This window comes from Lissotriton helveticus, chromosome 8 (genome assembly GCF_964261635.1).
Source record: "Lissotriton helveticus chromosome 8, aLisHel1.1, whole genome shotgun sequence".
NCBI lineage: Eukaryota > Metazoa > Chordata > Amphibia > Caudata > Salamandridae > Lissotriton > Lissotriton helveticus.
In genome coordinates, this window is record NC_136069.1 from 1,209,957,147 (window position 1) to 1,209,979,183 (window position 22,037).

At 42.9% G+C, this 22,037-nt stretch overlaps 1 long non-coding RNA gene across 1 annotated transcript in view; it reads right to left on the reverse strand.

Annotated features, from left to right (window-relative positions):
• Positions 1-414: 414 nt before the first annotated feature.
• LOC144771930 (uncharacterized) overlaps positions 415-22,037 on the reverse strand; it is a 54,415-nt gene continuing 32,792 nt past the window's right edge. Inside the window, exon 4 of the long non-coding RNA XR_013599551.1 lies at positions 415-2,267. This is a non-coding gene — a long non-coding RNA (uncharacterized LOC144771930). The remainder of the gene's footprint in view (positions 2,268-22,037) is intronic.

Consider the following 22,037-nt stretch of genomic DNA (forward strand, 5'->3'; position numbering starts at 1 on the left):
CCTGTGCCCTGGGTATATAGAATACCATATACTAGGAATATATAAGGGTACCCAAAATCCAATCTGTGGTGTACCTAAAGTACATGCAATCATTTTAGAGAAGAAGCAGCTAGGCTGGGGTCCTGGATATCAGGGTGCCAGCCAGACTAAAGTAAAAAAACAGTGAAACATCAGCAAAAAGTTTGTGTAACTACAAGAAGCAGATCCTACTATCCTAGAGTACAACCAAGAGCTATCATAGTTTACTTCGACAATTTTCGTCTTCGGGAGGCAGTGTTCAACAAGGCACAACCTGATTCTAAGCGGTCTCATGAGGGGCAGTCTTTTTTTACCCGCCCTGATTTTTGCCACATAACTGTTGAACGACGCTTACTTCTTAGGCAATTGATTCAACCATGTCAAGCACATGGCGCAGAAGCTTATTTATTAACTGCAGTTCACCTGAAAATAATTCATAACAACAAAGTCATAGTTTTCACATCAGAGATAAAGGTGAAGGAAGACATGGACAACATCCGAAAGTAGAATCTGACTAAGAAATCCTAACTGATCTGAGCTTACAATTCATGACTCATTGGCCTAGAGAGGGGAATGACTAATGTAGCTATTAGTACAACTACTTACTGAGGTGTAAAAGATTGATCTAATTAAGTAGAGGTACCGAGCGGTGGGGGGGCATTGGCATGGGCTCCATCACCCAGACCTTTTGGGTCTGTCTGCTTCACTACATGGGTGGGAGGGTGGGAAGGCTGGTGGGGTGGGAAGGGCTTTCAGGGGAAGTGGGTATGGAAAGGTGGGGTTAAGGGGGGGAAACATGGGTTGTAACTTAGATTGGTGTTTGTTTCTTCTTTGGTCCATAAGAGTAAACACGATGATCAGAGGTGGATTACAGCTGGAGAATCTGCTTAATGTGATTTGTGGTTGACAAGTGTCATGAAGGCACTAGTCTTGTTTCTAATAATTTGTGAGTTTGATTCCCTTAGTTTTCCTCCTTTTATTCTCCTTATTCAGGTCACACAGACAAGATTCACTTGGTTTATGTGTGTTGTTGTGGTGAAAGGCATTGGATTGATTTCTGTTCATGAAGGAGTCATGCTGGAATTGGCTGGCTGACACCGACAGTCTCACAAGGATTGGTGAGATGTCACCATCTGTTGCGCTGTCATTGGTGAGTTGCCGCTGTGGGTTATGCTGTGATTGGTGTACCTTTGTCAGAGCTGTGATTCGAATCGTTGGTTGTCATTTTTTTCTTCTGTGTTTTACAATGATTTTGATCAAGTGAAATAGATACTTGATAGAAAAAAACTAAAGCCTTTAAAGTTGTTCCTAATATGGAAGGAGAAAAGGTTCCTTGTGAAGAAACTACTGTGTTTGAAATGATGTCGGACGTCCATTTTCACCCATGCCTGTGGTACTTTTAATACTAGAATGCTTGATTACATGAGACATACAATGTTTGAGAGAAACCTTGACCTACATAATTTGAATCATTAAATGAATGGGATCAGGTGTCAATGGTGAGAATCCAACTGTGGCATGCAGAGAAAGGCTTCAAGAGGAGACACAAGCCAAGTTGCGGGTATAATTCCCTCAATAGTTACCAAGTGTTAGAAATTGGGTTCCTGCTTGACTGGAGGCAAGCCCGGGTCAAGCAGTAACCACCATCCTAGTCAGAGTAGGTCACAAACACACCCTAAAGTAACCTGTGCTCACACACTGGTAGCTTGGCACAGAGCAGTCAGGCTTAATTTAAGAGGCAATGTGTAAAGTATTTGTGTGACACTTCAAAGCTAAAATAGTGAAAACACCACTCAAAAAGATTCCACAGCAAGTTAGAAAATAGGTCCTAATTTGATAATTAAATAAAACAAGCCCTAAACAACAGAAATCCAATACATAGATCTTGAGATATGAATATTTTAGTATAACCGGTAAAATAGCCGTTAGAAGCAATGTTTCGGATATCTGGTCGGGCTGGCCCGGGACAAAGTCAAAAGTTCAGGCTAACTGTAATGGAGCATGGGCTGGATACAGGGACCCAGTAAGGCCCTCTTAACGAAAGTACCTTAATCCTGGTTGTGTTGACAAATATGTGGGGTGCAGCAGAAGCCCTTGTGGGCTGCTCGTGAGGCACGATTTCACATTTCTTAAAACACGGTGATTGGCGAAATAAAGTTCTTTCCCCTCCTCCTGCTCCGTATGCCGGCATCGTTTCAAATGTAGTGGAGCCATAAGAAATGGCGGTGCTTCTCCCGACCTGGGCGTGGCTGCAAATTAATGGAAGAAAAGGTTACCCTCGAGATGAGAAGCACCCGCAGGAGGCAATGTAGTTCAGGAAAGGCTCTGCAGACACCGCGTCTCCTGATGTTGTGCGCGGCTCACCAAACAAACAACTTCAGGTATTTCCCCTCTTTTATTTCAATGAAACAGCACAGCACAGGTGAGGTCATCGATGGCATTATGGGACTTGAAGTTCAATTCGACCCTCGTGGGCTGCTCGTGAGGCACGATTTCACAGTTCTTAAAACACGGTGATTGGCAAAATAAAGTTCTTTCCCCTCCTCCTGCTCCGTATGCCGCCATCGTTTCAAATGTAGCGGAGCCATAAGAAATGGCGGTGCTCCTCCCGACCTGGGCTTGGCCGCAAATTAATGTGTTTTAAGAACTGTGAAATCAATATATATATATATATATATATATATATATATATATATTGGAAGGGGGTTATAACTGCCAGGTCTACATTGCAGTGTAAACTGCGCTCACAGGGTCTGCAGTGGCAGGCCTGAGGCATGTTTAAAGGAATATTTAAGTGGGTGGCACAATCACTGATGCAGGTCCACTATTTGTATTTAATTTACAGGCCCTGAGCAGATGTAATGCACTTTACTCGGGATTTATGAGTAAATTAAATTTGCCAGGTAGTTAAATGTCAAACAAACTGAGTGAGCACAAGTACTTCGCAAGGGTTACAAGTGATGAAGTGCCCAGAGTCCTAAGGCCAACAAAAACGAATTTAGCAAAATTGGAGGCAAGCAGGCAAAACGCTTTGGGGAAGACCACCATAAGGCTGTCAGGTCTCACACCAAAACAGATGTAAAGAACATTGATAATAAATCTCATGGTTCTAATGCTGAAAAGTGAAAGTGAGACAAAGAAAATGAATCTGATAAGAGGAGGATTTCTTTAATGACCTTTTAGATTCTAGACCTCCTCCTTACATAGATGTTGCACAGACACAAAGACCACTCGTACCTGGTGCAGGTGCAGGAGACCAAAGCAGAGTACACAAGCAATGACAATACTTAGTGCTCTCCCTGAGAGTGCTTAGCAATCTTTACCTGGCCTTAGTAGAATTACAACCTCTATTGATGCAGCGGTCCCTGCTATTGAGGCTATTGCCACCACACCACCTGAGAAGAGAAAAATTAATTTTGCTAATCTGAAAATTGTATTTGAAAACATTTTGCAGGGTGCGATTGACACAAAAAAGCTTTTGAATTTGGATATTTAAAAAAGGATGCGGCTAGGTGTGCGCATAAAGCAGATGACAGGATTGAATGTTTGGCAAAAGAATTTGAGATTTATCGGTGCAAAAATAAGCGCTTGTGTAAAAAGTTCAGTAACAAAGAACCTGGGTCTATTGACATTGTGAGCTCATATTAGGGAGACTTCATAAAAGACAGGAAAGATTTGTGAACGTACAAGGACAAGTGTAATGGAAAAACAAGCTTCTGAAGGTGAGCGAGCTATGAGTGAACTAGAATTTGAAATGGATTTGCCTGTATTCCCTCTACAGCAATTACAGGGAAGAATTAGTTGCATGTCCCTTGGACTAGGTCTGATCTCTATCCATGACAGAATTTTCAAATTTGAGAGAGGATTCAGATAAATGGTACATAGAGGTTGAAAGACTAGTGACCATTTTGAAGGTGCTTTAGACAGTTTTAAATAGATTGTTTAAGATTATTGATCCCAAAGATTCCTGTGCAGATTTCAAAGCTGCTGTTGGTTGGCCAACTCATGAACCCCAGAGAGTACAGCCTACTAATGCATAATGCAATGAGAGAGAATCTGAAACAAAAGTTGTGGGAGAAAGAGACAAAGTGGGAAAAATGATGAGAGCCACACAAGAGCCAAACGTGCATGCATACTATTAGAGGTTTATTATGATCAAATAAAGTACAGTGGAGTCCAAGATCTAGTGAGAGAACATTTTAGAGGATACGTATCCGCTTTAATTTTGGGTTTGCACCTGGGGCTTAGCTTGCATATTCAGCAGAGTGGCATGTATTGATAGACTAAGTAAATTGATGAGATACTCAAGATTGCCAAATATTTCAGTGATTGCTTTGATGCCAAACAGGGAAAGATTAAGGAAAAGTTGATGGTTGCTCAAATGAAGCAGTTTCAGAGCAGTTGTAGAAATCAGATGGTGAATTTAAGATTTGCTTCAGGTCTGGTTGGTGGGTCAAATTCTACGGCAGCTTCACATTTTGGAATGCAGAGAGTTGGTGTGCAAAGAAATAACATGGAGTCTATGAATTTAGTTCCAAATGGCAGAAATAGAGGGTTTGTGAATAATTCTGGAATGGATGTGAATGTCAGCATGATTAAGAAGGACACTGCTTGTATTTGTGTGTATAAATCAGCCATTTGAAGAGCAACTGTAGTCCACTTTGAATTCCAAATGATTTTATTCTTGTATGCAGTAGAATGCAAATCACATAACAAATTTTGCTGTGGCAATCCAACTGCCTTCTATGCAGCATGTGCAGAAACAGGCAACATTCATTTAGAATATACCTGTAGCTCCAGTGTAGCAGCAAAACATGATCAATCAAATGCCACAGAATTCAGGCTTTCAGCTGAGTCCCTTGATTTTAAATAATAATTTCCTCTAGCTCACACGAAAGGCAACAAACGTGCAATGATAGTGCCTAAGGGTGAGGAGGATTGCATACCTGGTGCAGTCCTAGGATGATGTCCACACGTCTATCAGAGCATAGATCAGCCATCCGCACAGGCAAACAACTAGCTCCATTAGTCAAACACTACCAAGAGGCCAAACATAACTCTAACGATATTCGTTGGTTCATTTTAGAAAAAATCAACAAAACATCTGGTACACTTAGCACTCAGGTGCGCAAATGTCGCGAGGTATACTGGATTTTTACCTTGGAAACATATACCAAGGGGATGAACAACGAAATCCCATGGGACCAAGTACTTAAATACAATCATGGCTAAAACTAGTCTTTGCACCTTATCTGTATGGACTACTTCTAGAATCTTTAATATTTCCACACAAATTGTGCCACTGTCTAGCATGTACTATTATCAATTGTGTGTCCTCCCTGGACCAAGTTGGACAGTTCTCAAGTAAAACAACACATCACTTCATGAATCACAATATGCCTGCCATTCCAACATGTCCGCCGATTCTTAGTGTGACATCAAGTAATAATACCCCGAACAGCAACAATGACTATATATAATACAACACATGTCCAAGCAGACACTCAGACAGTGACTTTCTTGACTTTATCACGCCTGGAGTCACACAATTAGGAGTCACAGGTATGTTTACCACTCGATCTATCGAACCAATGAATATATACTCTACCGTTCCAATATGTCGGCGAGTTTACCACAACGATTTAGGACGTTTACACGCATAGTCCCTCCTCCACCTTCATGCCACTCTAAACACCAACACGCATTGGCCCCTCACAGTGACCAGCCCGGCTTAAATACAGTCGGCGCCATTGAATCTATCCCTCCCTTGACCGCATGCAGACGGACGCCGACCAGACCCCACGATTGGAAGACGATTAAAATAAGAATATTAGGTAAGCCCTTAGACGCACTAAGGCACGTCTCACGAATTGGTGCCCCGACATGTCTTATATGACACAGCCTAATATCCACCTTCTGGCTCCGTGTTTCTCTTCCCTCCCCTTCAGTTACTCCATGCGTCCACGTACTGCTGACAACAGGACGGCAACCATCGGCTAACGCCGTGAAGCCTACAGACCCCGCGTAGGATACCGCGTTGATGCATAATTAAGGTAACAACGCTTAAAATAATCAACCAGCCCGTAGTAGGGAACAATAAGTAAACAAGAAGAGCCCCCACTAAATATTTTACTTTTCCTTGCCCCCTCTTGTATTAAGAGTGCAAGTGCGATTCCGTACTGCCAACAACGGGACGGCAACCGTCGGCGTACGCTCTGAAGCTTCCAGACCCCACTTGCGACACTACGTTGACGCACCTCCAAGGTAATCATGAAGAAGTGAATAATTAGCCCCTAATAGTGAATGATAATCTGACCAGAACAACCTCCACTAAATACTCTAATCTTTCCATGCTCCCTCTAATACTTAGATTGCCAATGTGACCAGAACCGTCAACAGACCCCAATCTATAGAACTACTAGATCGATTCACCAGGTACTTATTTGGCTCTTAAATACCGTGTCTGTTCGCCTCTGCACTAATCTAATTTGTCTAACCTCCCAATATATATGTATTCTGATACACAGGTTATCTATACATCAGTTACTAGATACCAACAGCACCTAGCCTCTTGCCAATTAAGATCAACTTCACAGGTATTATTTCTACCTAGTTTTTCTCCAAAAGCCATGATACCAATAGTAGAATTTATCTAAATCTCTAAAGCGGTTAATCTTACTCCATAGCTTAAACATCAGAGGCTAACCCCCAAATAACAAGATATGTGAAAACTGAAATCCAGAAAACAGACTAACGATATACTGCAAAGGTACCCACTTCATTTGGCAACTTGTATATAGTCAGTAGTGCTCTTCATTTGGCAACTTGTCTGTAGAATGTCTGAACTCTTACCCTTTGGGTCACTCATAAATACGCCCCCTAATTGTTTAAATTTATCATTCAATCATAGTTAAAATCTTCAAGACAGACCATCCTCCATCTCGCATCACTAATTCAACTTCACCTATGTGAGAACCAACATCAACCATATGTTCAGGTACTACTTTAATCTATCACCCCATCTCCCTCTTGATCTCTGCCTTGTACCCTCCCTCTACTGTTATATCCTCCTACATGTTTCACTGGCCCTTCCCTTCTCATCTCTAATCTCCATCCTTAACTAGCTATGCTACCTTAGAGTGTTATCTCAGTTACCACTAGAGTCCTCTTTCTCACTCTCTCTTATCATCAAATATGCTACAACTTTTCTGTTAGATACACAGTAAATTTGTCTTTGTTACCCAGTAAATGTATCAATCTAAAACTGGTAACATATTGTACATAATTGTAAATATTAGGCCAGGTTCATGCTCTTGTAAAGGCATTATTGTCTTATGTTTTACCACTGTATAAATGTATCACCATAAAGTCCACATTGTGTTTTTTTCAAAATGTATATATTTAGGACTTTTCACGGACATTGACAAGCACTACTATTGTTTATATCTCTTAAATATGTACAGGTCCACTTGGATATCTACATGGCTCCCTGATGAAGGCCTCCAGCCGAAACGCGCGTAGATGATATATTCAGCCATGTTTTAATGTATAAATATCTTTATAATAAGCCTTCGCATAGATCCCAATCCAAGCTACACTATCATGAAATATGTATAGGATCTGACAATATAAGTCTGTATATGTAGATAATAAGTCACATATATAATGAAGGCATGCACATAATAACCATGTACATCTAAATGACAATTGTGCTTTTTACCATAATGAAAACTTAATAAAATAATTTTGTATCATGTTTCTTGTCTAACTATAGTTTGTGCTGTCACTAGTCCGTCTCTGTCCATTGTTTTCAACACTAGTTCCTAATTGCTTTTTTCAAACATTGTATTTATCCCGTATTAGGAACTCTAGTCGGGGATACCCCCTCTTCCTTACATACGCAGTCCTGGAGGTAGACCATAATGACTCTTATGTACATGGTGAGGTGAATGGCCACTGTGTATCATTTTTTATCAAAAGTGTTGTTACTCACTTGAGGGTTCATTCTATGGAGGTCCCAAACATACCATTCTCAGGAAAAGAAGTCCAAGTTGTAGGAATAATCAATAAACAAATTACGCGTCAGATTTCATGAAATGTCCTAGTTAAAATGGTGTCTATAGAAAACAACAATCAATTCATATTGTTCTGATTCGAATTCTGTTAATTTTTGGCAGGGATTTACTCATCAAAATAAATATTTTTGGTTTACTGTACACTAGATGGTGTCACACTTCAGACTCAAGATGAGGGTTCAGTATTTAGCATAAAATTACAGGAGGTAAGAGTTCAGATGTTACAAGTTCTTAATTTTTTTTTTTTTTTAGATGATGTGTGGTCCTTCTTTATTTGGGCTTGTTATTATTACAGTTAAGAAAAATGTTCATTAAAAGAATAGGAATGTCAAAACACAGTACTCAATATTAAATGCATATCATTACAAGAGAGTTAGCTGCAATAAACTTACATGAATCAGACTTAAGGACAAAAATAGAAAAATAAAGAATAAGAGAAATATTTGAACATCATTGAAGTAACACATATTTTAGGAACATCTGGGGATTAAGGAGGTTTTGGAACCTCTTGTTGGAGTGGTTGTGACTGGAAAGAACGTCTGGCACTTGCATCGAGGTATAATTTAACTGGGGACCATAAATTGAGGCATTTTACTGCCATATGTATAGGATATACAAAAGAAGTGCCCAACCTATGATTATGGCAAACAGCATGCCACCATGCCTTAAAAGAGATTTTCGTAAACTCTTTCCAGTTTGCAGTGATTTGCTGAAAAACAACCGCTAAAAGCAAGTCAATAATATTAACATTAAAGTTAACAAGCTCCCAACAAGGTGAGATACTTCCTAAGAAAACATGAGTGGGAGAGAAAGAAAACTAAGTTCCAAAAATTAGGTTAATTTGAGACCATACTTGTTTCCAAAAAATGTGTAGAGTGGGACATGAGAATAACATATGAGGTAAATCAGCATTAGGGGAGGAGCATGTCCAACAAACGTCCAGTACAGTTGTAAACTTTTTACTTAAGGCAATCGGTGTTAAGAACAGTCTGTTATAAATGAAAAACAGCGTTTGCGTTATACTAGCTGCTCTGGATGATTTACGTAGCTTAGTCCATAAGCTGTCCCATAAAGAGACTGGCCAAGATAACTAAAAATCTCGTTCCCATGCTTCTTCTATTTTGGATTTCGGCCTAACCGTGTCAATGCCATGTAAATACCTATAAATGGAGGATGCTTTGGGCATAGTGGAGTAGTGTGGCTCACTGGTTAGAGCTGCAGACTCTGAAGCAGAGATCAGGCCGGGGACCAGGGTTCAAGTCCCGACGCGGCAGGGTCTTGGGCTCAATGTCCACGGACTCGATAATTCTCGCATCGGCGCCTACTCTAATCATGGGTCCCACGCTGCAACTCTGGGAAATAGCTTGCCTAATCTCCACAACGGCCCCTACAACACTGGGATGCCTGGCTTCACCTTGGGGGTGCCCAGGAGAGGCATCTCACAGGGAGAGGCAGGAAGGGTTCCACAGTGTTATACAGCGCCGGAACGCCCCGTTGGGGCAGCTGTGCGATTTACAAAATACACTACATATACATAGTTTGTAATAGAGCAGGAAGTCGTGAAGGAGGACCAGGAGCGATGGGAATAATGTGTGTATTAGATAATTGGGTATATGTGTCCATCACAGCTGTCTTAAGTAGATTATGTTTATGAAAAAATGAGGTTGGAAGGTTAAAATATTGACTGAGGGAAAAGGTATGAAATCTGATTGTGAGATTAGCTGATGAATCCATATTAATCCTCTTTGATGCCTAGTCTTCCAATAGAATGGTTTGTTTCGAATCAGTAGATTTTTATTGTGCTAAATTGTTGAGTTAATGAAGGAGTCTATAGTGCTAGAAGCAGTGAGGGAGGTGGATACCAGAGTTTAGAAGTCATTTTAATTATGGGAGTAGATAAGACCTATGGTTTATGTGAAAAGGAGAAATATTCTTTTAAAGAGTAAGGGGACAGAAAAAGTCGCTCAATTGTAGTCCATGAAGGACAATCCTCTGTGGGGTCACGCAACCAAAATGCAGCTTGACGTAAAAGGAATGCTTTTTAATACACCCGGAAGTCGGGAAAATTAACTCCACCTTCTGTTTTTGGTTTAATTAGCCGAAGTAAATACTTTCGGGAGTTCTTATTATGCCATAGGAAAGTGGAAAGGACAGAATTAATCTTCTTGAAATATTTTTAGGGAGAGGGACAGGGATATTAGAAATATTGTAAAAAATTATAGGCATGAGCATCATTTTTATAGTGTCCAGACAGCCCCACCAGGACAGATAAAGAGGATGCCATTTTGTAGCTAGATCTGAAATCTTTTGTATACATTTATCCAAGCATAAAGAAACTGTGTCCGCAATTGAAGGAATAATCTGTAAACATAAATACTTATTATGATTAGGACTCCATGTGAAGTTGGAAGCATTACAATTTGAATTAAAAGTATACTTAGTTAAGGGCAGAATCTTGCATTTATTATTGTTCAATTTATAACCAGAAATATTGGAGTAAGTTTGCACTTCCACTAAAAAAGCAGGGATTGAGTCTTCTGGTTTGGACATGAATAGCAAAATACCATCAGCATACGCGGCAAGCCTAATATGGGAATTTAGTGTTTGAAAACCATGTATATTTGGATTTTGGCACATTTTGGATAGAAAAGATTCTAAAGCCAAATTAAAAAGGAATGGGGAGAGAGGACAACCTTGACGCACACCTCTCCAAGATCAAAATATGGGGAGATCAAACCATTGGCATAAACAGCAGCGTGAGGATTAGAGTAGAGGAGAGAAACTAAAGATGTAAATTTAGGGCCAAAACCAAACCATTTGAGGTTATGAAACAAATAAGTTCATTCAACTCTATTGAATTCTTTTTCAGCATCTAGTGCTATCGCTAGGAGGGATTGCGCTAAGTGAGAAGATTTAGGTAAAGCATTGAAAAGGAGTCTTGTGTTATCAGTTATGAAACAACGGGGGTGTGGCTTGGAGGCCGATGGGGAAAGCTGCGTGAGCGACGAGCTCCGCCGACAGACCCGAATTTATCCTGATAAAGTAATGCATGGGAACCCCTGACGCCACCAAACAATCGATCGCGAAGTGAAGTGGGCCTATACCAGCGTGGCTCTGATGCAGAACTGAGCAAACTGGCAGAGCTTTTGCCGATGTCCCGGCCCGAGACGGCGGCGAGAGGCAGCTACAAAATGGAGGCGGTGCTGTGACGGGAGGCACGGAGCCGGCATTAACGGCGGCTGCTGCTTTCTGGCAGGGAACTGATTGTACAGCAAACCAGGAGATCGAGACGGCTGGCGGCACCCGACCTCAACATCGGAGCTGAGTTGGTGAGCGGCTAAATTAGACATGCCTGCGGCGACGACACGCAGCAGCCGGCATCGGGAGAGCGGAGCCGCAAAGGAAAAACAACTCATCGACGCGGCGGGCGCAGCCGGAATGGAGGCACCCGACCTCGCACAGGTAAGTGGGGCATGGCAAGGCCTGGGCCGTGGACGGCAGAAATGGGCGCGGGGCTCCGGGGATGCTACGGTCTGCAAGCCTGGGTGTGGGAGGGAACAAGCACCTGGAAAAGTCCGCTGGCCCCTAGCGAGAGCCCTGAGCGGGACAGAGGCCGATGGTGCTGAGCCGGTGCCTGGGATAACAGCGAATGAAGGGCAGGACTGTGAGGGCCAGAGATCTGGAGGTGCGGTGAGCTACGGCAGGCCTGGGGGTGGAACAGCACTGAATGACTTATCTACCTTGAAGAAGAAGCACTATTCAGAACTGGTGCGGATAGGGAGTCACTAGGCCCAAGGCTGACCAAGTGCCAATTGCAGGTGGGCACGACAGGCGAAGGTGGCGATGTCCGAATGTGCTCTAAACTAGGTGATGATATTGGCGGCCCTTGCGTGGGACAGGTCTCACGGCTAAAACAGAGATGTCGTGGATCCTTCTGCCCCTGCACTAGACACCACCAACAAATGTGAGGGGGGGCAGCTACATGGTCGGCCCCCAGAACTGCGGGCGATAGCAGTGGAACTTTATCATTGCAGGCTATACGATACTTGGCCAGACCCCTAAAAGCTGATAAAGACAACACCAACGGACATCGGTATGGGGAAATTGAAGGGGAAGAAGGAAGGAGCGCAGCCATTATCGGACAGCGAACCCCCTGGCCAGACAGAACTAGATGTGCAAGAGGCACCTTGGGACCCTATCATGCAGCAGCAATTTGATAAAATCCTGGCAGCGATTGCAGACTCCCGCACTGCTCTTCAACAAGATATAGCGCAGGTAGCAACGGGTCTGGGACTCCTAAGAGCAGACCAGTCTAAACTAGCGGACAGAGTGAAACTAGTGGAGGGGGCACTTCAGAAAGTAGAACCGGCACAGACTGCACTAAAAGCCACGGTGACAAATGCCTTGGACCGTATTGCTGCACAGGAGAGGTGTGCAGAGGATGCCGAAAGTAGAAATCGGTGGAATAACATCCACGTAGTGGGTCTGCATGAAAAAGCAGAAGGGTCGGACATGGTGCAGTATCTAGAGAACTGGTTGAAATCGGTGGTGGCACCAGAGGGACTGTCATCCTTTAATACTTTGGAACGAGCGCACAGAGTACCATCAAGACCGCCACAGCAGGGACGACCCCCACGGCCGGTGGTGGCCCGCCTGTTGCACTTCCGAGACAGGGATCTGTTGCTCCAAAAGGCACGCACCGATGGCCCCTTCCATGTTGGAAATAGCAAGGTCAACCTGTTCCCAGACTTTTCTTTTGAGATCCAATGACGCCGCTCATCCTTCTTGTCAATTAAAAGAGAGTTGAAAGAAGAGGGGCTGCAGTATTCCTTGCTGTTCCCAGCCAAACTGGACATGGCTGGAATCCTACAGAGCTGGAAAAGATGATCAAGGACAGAGGACCCAAGACACCTCAGAAGGACTCCCAGAGTGCAAATCGCAAAGGCTGCGACAACAGAGGCGAGGCATGCAGAGGTCCTCACTGTCACAAAATGAGGTGGAGTGGCAGGGGGTGCTGGAGGCGGTATCTGCTTTTTCGGGAGCTCAGAAGATGCACTCTCCGGAAGGCACTGATTCGGAGAAGGACAAAGAATACTCCGACACTGAGACCTGAGAAGCGGACAGCATACGGATGACACCGATCACACCAGCGACAGCCGATGGGCTACTGGACGAATAAAGGTTGAGCTTTGGGAGGCTAATACGGAGCTGCTGGGGATGATGAGAGGGATTGGGGACACTGCTGTTGGGGTGGTAAAATAATATTGAATGGGGCGCGGGGAGGGGGGATGCTTCCGCCTTAAATGGGCTGAGACAAGCTTGAAATGTTAGCTGATGCTCATTGAGACTAAAGGTGGCGATCGGGGGGGAGAAAATGTATGATGCATTCTTTTTCGTTTTTTCGGGGCGGTTTGAGTTCAGAGCAAAAGTGGGGGCCCGTTGGCCCTGAGCTCCCCTCGTTGCCCCTGAGGCATGCCCTCAGTAACTACTGGTGGGCTTAGTAGTGTGCTAATTGTTGCAGTGGTTTGGATGGGAACTAGCTGTTTGGTTCTAGGTCCTGTTCCTGGGGGGGTGGGATTTTAGGGCAGTTGGGAGGAAGGTTGGGTTATGGGGTTCGCCGGTGTGGTTGCTGGAGCACAAATTGGAACGTGGATATTGTACGTTAGCGATTGGGGCGATACCTGATTTACGATGTATTACCTGGTATGTGCGGGGACTTCACACAATGACTCGGCACCACACGATCCATGCATACTTAGTCAGAAGAGGAATTCACATAGCATTGCTTCAAGAAACTCACCTCACCAAGGCAGAGGTTCTAGCTTTACAGCGGAGATGGAGGGGACAGATATTTAGCACCGCATATTCTGCGTTTGCATGGGGGCACTGATTTGGATTAGGGCTGGGGTTCATTTCCAGGTAATGAAACAGACAATAGACCCTGAAAGCAGGTTTGTAGCAGTAGAGGGGAGACTCAGCGGTAGGGATATAGCGATTTGTAGTGTTTTCTCACCAAATATTGACCAAGCGCGCTTTCTAGAACGGTTTCATGGCACATTAGCACAATACTTCCCAGGCCCTGTAGTGCTGGGGGGGGATTTCAACTCCATGGCAGATGTATCACAAGATAGATCGCACCCCCCACTGGTGGACTCTCCTGTGCATAGACTGGCTAAATGTAGGCTGGAATGGCAAAATAGGTGGAATTTAGTGGACAAATGGCGCACACACCATCCACATGACCGGGACTTCTCGTACTTCTCTGCAATGCATGACCGGCATGTTCGGTTGGATGCAGTTTTATGCTCCACATTAATAGTGCCTTCCATAGTGCACACTGAATATCTCACCAGATCGCTATCTGATCACAACCCACTACTGTTTACTATGCATTGGATGGCGGCAAAGTCTGCCATCCCCACTTGACGTCTACGACCTGAAACATTAGATGACCTGGTTTTTCAGAGGGTAGTGGGTGAAGGGATAACACATTACTTTACCAAGAATGCTAACACAGCCTCCACAAGAGCGATGAAATGGGACGCCTTTAAAGTGGTAATACGAGGGCTCTACCTTGATAAACATGTAGGGATGATGAAAGTACTATTACAGGACGTAGACCGGGCCGAGAGTAGATTGAGAAAGGCGGAATTAGCAAGGCCTGGACATCCTGAAGTTCAAGCAGAGGTAGTAGCAGCTAAAGAAGAGGTGGCAGTGGAGGTGGAGACTGCGTTGTTTTGACCATAAAACTTATATCACAAAAGCACACATTGAGAGGGATAAGGCGGGGACATTGTTAGCTTGGTTGACCAATCTGACAAAATGGGGCTCACCAATATTACACTAGAAGATGGTGATGGGGAGGTGGTGCTCACCCAAAGCGCGATATTAAACCGATTCTTGCAATATTATGAGGCATTTTATAGAAGCTCGTTGGTGGCGGGGGACTCAGAAATCGACTCCTTTCTGGACGACATATTACTTCCAGAATTAACGATGGAGGAAATTAGGAGTGCTATCAAGCACATGGCCCAAAATAAAACACCGGGAGTAGATGGGTTGCCGGTGGAGTTCTACTTGAAATATGTGGACTTATTAGCCCCGAGGCTCTAGGAGGTCTATAGAGAGGCAAAAGAACTAGGTCAACTCCCGGGCTCCATGCGGGAAGCACTTGTAATCCCACTATTAAAACCTGGCCATGTAAGAATGGATACAGCCTCCTATCGCCCGTTGTCAATGCTGACTACTGATTACAAGATTCTGAGCAGGATTTTGGCGACACGCCTCTTACAGCATGTGACTGCTCTGATCCAAGAAGATCAGGCTGGGTGTATCCCAACAAGGAACACGGCCTCTAATGTGTGGAGATTAGTACGGATATTGGAAGAGGAACAACCAGGAGCACGGCAACCTGTGGTGCTTTCAGTGGATATAGAGAAAGCCTTTGATAGCTTGGAATGGCTATGTCTGTATAAGACGCTAGGTCGTTTTAGGGTAGGAGATAACTTCGTGGCCTGGACAAAAGTGCTGTATACATCCGCAGTTGCTAGAGTGAGGATGGGAACATTGATATCACCCCAATACCCAGTGGCCTGTGGGACGAGACATGGGTGTTCCATAGAACCACTGGCGGCAAGGGCCAGATTGGGAGAGAAATATGATGGCCTGTTGTACTGGGGAGATCGGCAGTATATTTCGCTATGTGCTGATGACTTGTTGATGTTTATGGAGGATGCAGAGAGGGCACTGGTAAGAGATGCAATCTTGCTATCAGAATTCGGAGATATCGCAGGCCTGAGAGTGAATTGGTCCAAAACGTGTCTGTTCCCGACGAGCCCCAGAGGGTTCCCACCCATTACCTCTAGGGAGATGCGATGGAAACCGACCTGCCTGACTTACCTGGGTGTACATATTTATCATAGAGCTAATGATATGCTGGACGGTAATGTGGGAAGATTTGTGAGAGCAATGAAGGGTAGCATGGCCTTTTGGGCTGCTCTCCCGCTGTCGGTGACAGGTCGAATAGCTCTCTTAAAAATGGTAGTTCTACCTAGGCTGTTATATTTTTTCAGAACGCTGCCTATCTGGGTACCGGGCTCGATATTTAAATCACTGAAATCCTTGATAGTGGGGTTCCTATGGGGTTCTGGTAGACGGAGAGTGGCTCAGGCAACACTGGTAAGGCCAAAAGCAGCGGGCGGGCTGGTGGTCCCCGATTTCGAACTGTACTATTTGGCGGCTCAACTACAGATATTGACGCAGGCAGTGGTGAGGGAATTTAGGGGCCCTGAGCACCTGAGAGGCAAGGGGATCCCACGTCATGGTTTATCCTTTATATACATGCAACAAAAGTTAGACCTTAGGGATCTCTCTATGGAGGAAAAGACACTGAGACTGTGCTGGAACCATTCACAGGGTAGGGCGGGAGTTTTAAATCCATATGCACCTTAAATCCCGTTGGGGATGGGTACCGTGCTACCCCACGGAGGCGATTGGACATCTTTACAGGACTGGGAACAGGCGGGGATCCAGGTAATTGGGGATCTATATGAGAATGGGGAACTGTTACCCTATCAGGCATTGCAAGAGAGGTACGATCTGCCTAGGGGAGGATTTTTAATACACACCGCGCTAGTTTATGCGCTACGAGCACAGTGGAGGAAGGGGCTTATAGAACCTAAGACCACAATGGCATGTCAGTACACAATGATGTTGGCTGGGACTTTTAAGGCTGTGACCTGTCTATATTCTAGAATTCTGAATGAAGGGCTAGCACCACTGGACACCTTGAAAGCAAAATGGGAAGCGGGTTTTGAGAAGCCCATACCGGAGACAGCATGGGAACAGATAATGCGTAGGGCTTGAAAAAGCACGAGGAACGCAAGATTTCAATTGGTGCATTTCTATATATTACACAGGGCATACTTAACACCGGGCAAGATTAGGAAGTATTTTAAAGTAGAAGAGGCAGCGTGCGCAAGTGCAGGGGTAGAGATTGAACATATGCTATGGGAATGCCCTAAATTATGGGACTACTGGGAAGAAGTGAGAGACATACTGAAAATAACCACGGAGTGGCATTTGACTTTTGACATAGCAACATGCATACTACACTGGTTCCCTCACACTCCCAAGACCAAGGCAACAAGTACATTCGTAGATATGGGGCTATTGCTGGTAAAGAGAGAAATAACGAGGCATTGGAAATCAAAAGACGGTCCTAATAGTAAGAGATGAAAGGCTGAGTTCTTAAAATGAGCAGGCAGTGAGAGTGCACTTAGATATCAGCAGGCGCGACGGCTAAATAATGAAAAAGCACTAGATTAAGCAAACACATGGGAAACATTGGTACAATCGTTATTGGATCACCAGGCAGAGGAAGAGTAGGCTAAGGGAACTGGGTTCCGTGGGGTCCTCTTGCAACTACCGGTACATTGTGGGATGCTTTTAATAGTAGCTGCATCGCGACGTGAGACTGACAAAAATACTTACGGCTAAACACACAACGGTGAGGGAGGAGGGAGAGGGCGGAATATTGGGAGTTGGGGATAGTTTACTGTGCAATTAAGATTTGCAATTCGATATTTATAGTATGACCATGCATAAAGTGTCAATGCACTGTGGTATTGCATCAATATTGGATGGTTCAGGTGGGGTAAGGTGGGGGAAGAACACTGAGATGTATGACTTATGATGATGGTATATGGCTATGAATAATGTATAATGCACAAATGAAACCAATAAAAAAAATATGTTTTCAAAAAGCAGTTGTGAAACGACCGTTAACAAATCCAGATTGTTATTTGCCTAACAGGTCCGGTAAGTAGGAGTCTAATCGTATGGCTAATGCTTTGGAAAAGATTTTATAGTCAATATGGACCGGAATATAGGTCTATAATTTTTGTAATATTGAGAATCTTCACCTTCCTTCGGAATAAGACAAATGTGAGCTTCTGAGAAGGAACCAGAAGAGCCACCTAAAAGACTGAAGGAATTAATTAGGGAGTACAATTTGGGCATTACAAGTTTGGAGAATTGGAGATAAAACTTGACAGTGAAACTGTCTGGCCCGGGGCCTTGTCTTTTTTAAGGAGTTGAAGGGCTTTAAGTAGTTCTTTCTGTATAAGCTGCAACTCCAGGGATGATAAATCTGGAAGAGTGTGTTGAGGTGTTTGGATATTGGAAAAAAGTGTAATAGGGAGTGATCAGTGGGGTGTGTTTCAGTAGCATATAAAGACTTTTAAAAAAGAGAAAATTAATTCAAAATATCAACGACTTTGAATTTTAGGTTTGATTGTGTATTGTATATAGATTCAATATTCATTTTATTACGTCTAACTTTTAGGTAATTGGCCAGTATTTTCCCTGCTTTATTTTTCCCCCCATAGAATTTTGCACTAGATTTTAACAAGTACAACGAAGCATCGTCCATTGATTTCTTATTGAATTGCAATTTGGCATTAATTAGAGAGTTGTTAAACAATCCTTCAAATTTGAAGTATAATAAGAGTGTTCCAGTCTCTTGACATCCTGATGGAGATCCTTAGTTGCTTTACGGGTAATCTTACGTTTATTGGCAAGAAAGCCAAATATAAAATCTCTCGCTGTGGCTTTAAATGCATCCCAAAGGGTGGATAAAGGCATGGAATAAGATTGATTTAATTAAAAAAAACTCATTAAAAAAGGTAGTAAAGGAGGCAGTACATTTTGGATCTAAAAGGATGGCATTGTTGAAACGCCACCTTCTAAGGTTTGTATTTGTGAGTAAGATGTCAATAGATGGGTCCAATTTCTGCAATTTTGGGATTTTGTGAAATAGTATGAGAGACAAATATCTAATCAAGTCTTGATTGAGAATGGTGGGCAGGGGAGTTCAAGGTGTACTCTCTAATGGTTGGATTGCAGAGACACCAGGCATCGAGGAGTTTATGTTGAGTGATAGTGGAAACAAAGAATTTATGAGGTTTATTTAGGAACAAAGGGGGACTTTAGAATTTCAATCGATAAAAGAGTCAAAAATGTGATTACAATCTACTGTTAGAATAAAATAAAATTATCCTCCATGCAATGAGTAATTTGCTTGGCCAATGAAGGCCAAAAAGAAGAGTCGCCACAAGTGGGAGCATAAATGTTTAAAAGAGAGACCGGAACACCCTTCCAAGATAATTTAACATTCAGTCATCTACCAGTAGCATTAGATTCTTGAGATATAAATGTGTGCGAAAGAGATTGACGACAAAGTATCATCACTCCATTTTGTTTACTATCACCTGGAGAAGAGAAGACTTCCCCCACCTAACCTTTTTTCATTTTAATGCTTAAGCATCTGAGAGATGAGTCTCTTGCAAAAATGTAATATCTACACCCAGTTTGGCTAAGTGGGTCAGGACTCTCTGTCTCTTAATGGGAGAGTGCAGGCCCCTAACCTTCCAAGTTGTCAGTTTTAATGACTTAGCTTATTAGAATGAAATTGATCTAGGAGAATAAAACAACGGTCCAATTCATTATGAGATCTATATAAAAAGTAAGAGAAGAAAGAAAAGAAATTAAAATGGAACTTAGAACCATAGTCAGAAAAAGCGTAGGAGTCAGATAACCAGAACCAGAAAAGAAGGAGAAACCAGAAAAATGAATATATCATATAAGAAAAAATGAAGACAAATAAAATAAGTAAGAAAAGAGAAAGGAATGAAATAATGGCAATCGAAATTGCAGCAATTAATATAAAAGTATTATCAAGCACATGCAAGGGGAAAAGAGTAAAAAAGACACCAGGTAAACATCTGAATGTGAAGTTCAAAACATAGTGAGAAAGCAAAAACAAAACTACACAGATAACAAGGGACAAAACATAAAAAATACCTACAAAAGGGGAATGTGGATAGGGAGACGTTTGGAGCCACATGGAGCAGTCACGCATCAAGGGAGGGTCCAGCAGGAGATGTAAAAGACAATTGAATGATGATGAGACGTAACAATGAAACAGGAAACAATAAATATAACTTAGCGGTAAGAAAAATTTAAGAAGGTAAAAATAATAAAAACACGGCTTGGAAACACCATAAATAAGTATGACACCGTCAATTTAAACCAACTACACACCGCAGAAGTAGCTAAAGAACTGTTAAAGGTAGGTCATCAATATAACCCAAAATTAGTTGCATAAGAACTACAATTTAAATATCAACACAAACGCAAATGTATTCATCAATAGTTCATTGAGTATACAGTGAATGTCATCCTGTAGAGGTCATAGAATCCATCCTATGCGAATTGATGAAACTCTGCAAACGAACTGGATCTTAGTAGGTCGTTTTCTGTTGTTGTAAGTGACCTTGAAGAGACAACGGTGGAAAAGGCCATATCTAGGACCCATGGAACTTAAGTCAGGTCTTAAGTTGAGAAAAGCTTTACGTCAGGCTTCTGTGGCTTTAGAGTAGTCTTGCGCTAAGAACAATGTGGAACCTGACCATGTGATGCGTTGAATAGCTTTAGTTGCCGACAAAACCTTTAGCAAGTCCATATATTCTAGAAAGTAAAGGATGACTACTCTAGGTCTTTGTGAAGGTGAAGCAATGGTGGGGGCTCGCCCCAATCTATGGGTGTGTTGTATGTTCAACATGATGTCATCCGCCATATGCAAATGTTTAGGGAGGAAAGATTTGAAAAATGCGATGGAGTCTGTGCCTTCGGCCCCTTCTTCCAGTCCATAAATACGTAGGTTGTTCCTTCTGTTGCGATTTTCAAGGTCCTCAACCAGCTTCTGGAGAGTTAAGACTTGTGATTGGAGAAAAGGAACACTCTTAGTAGTGTCGCTAAGAGAAGAAGCATTGTGCTCTACTGCGGTAAGTCTAGTGTCCAGTTGCATCCAGTTATCTGAGAGAGCTTGCAGTTTGGAATTTGTTTCCTCCATGAAAGCCCTAAGTGCTCTAATCTCCTGCAACAACACTTCCATTGAAACTGGGGAAGCGGATTTAGGGGGCGAAGGAGGGTCTATTTTTTATCTTTTAACATTTGACTTGCCTGATGCCATAGGTGTAGAATCCATTGTTAGGTTTGCAATATCCGGCTCTGACAACTGTGAATCTTCCTCCTTTGATAACTGTTAGAAGAGTGTAGAGTTTTTAATGAAATAGCGCCTTGGTGTAGTTACACTATGCAGAGAGCCTTTCGTTCTGCCCATGTACTGAGAAAAAAGCCCAGAAGCAAGGTATGGAGTTAGAGCCAGAAGAATTAATGTAATGTGATGTAAGACTTGCAGGCGTAGAAAGAGGGGAACCTCAGCTTTGGGCACACAAATCCTATAATAAAAGATATACAATCAAATAAATTGATATATTGTGTAGGTTATCGAGTGTTAGTTATCTGCGAAGCAGGACTCTGCTAAACTCATGAGCGCTCAAATTGTGTTGCCTCAGACTGCCTGCATCCTCTCTCAGAACTGCTGCACGTAGACCATCAAGCTTAACTAAATAAATGGATGAAAAATGATCCTTTTCCAGTAAAATACAGAAATAAAAGTGAAGATAGTTCATCTGGAGGCTGGAAAATGTGTCAAAACCTCGATGTGGTAGAAAACTTATTCAAAATGGCAGCCAGTGCACATATCCTTCAGCAACTGTGGGCTGACGAAGCATTGGAAAGAATTTTTGCAGAAAAATTATAAAACACAATGGCAATAAAGTTCAAAGTTAGAAGCTAAGTTGTGCGGCATAATGAGGTATTCAGCGTTTAGCGTGTGAAGCAGAAAGGCATGCAACGCTCGCCTTAGGGAACTAAAAATGGTGGCCGCGGCGCCGAGAAAATGCTCAGTAATGCCTTTACCTTAAAAAACTGCTTGTTTCCGCTTTAAATACATGGGGACTTCTTTACCCCAGAAGCAGCCTCAATGCGGCGTTGTTTCCCCGCGAGCCGCTATGTAAATAAATGCCTCGGGACAGGTAC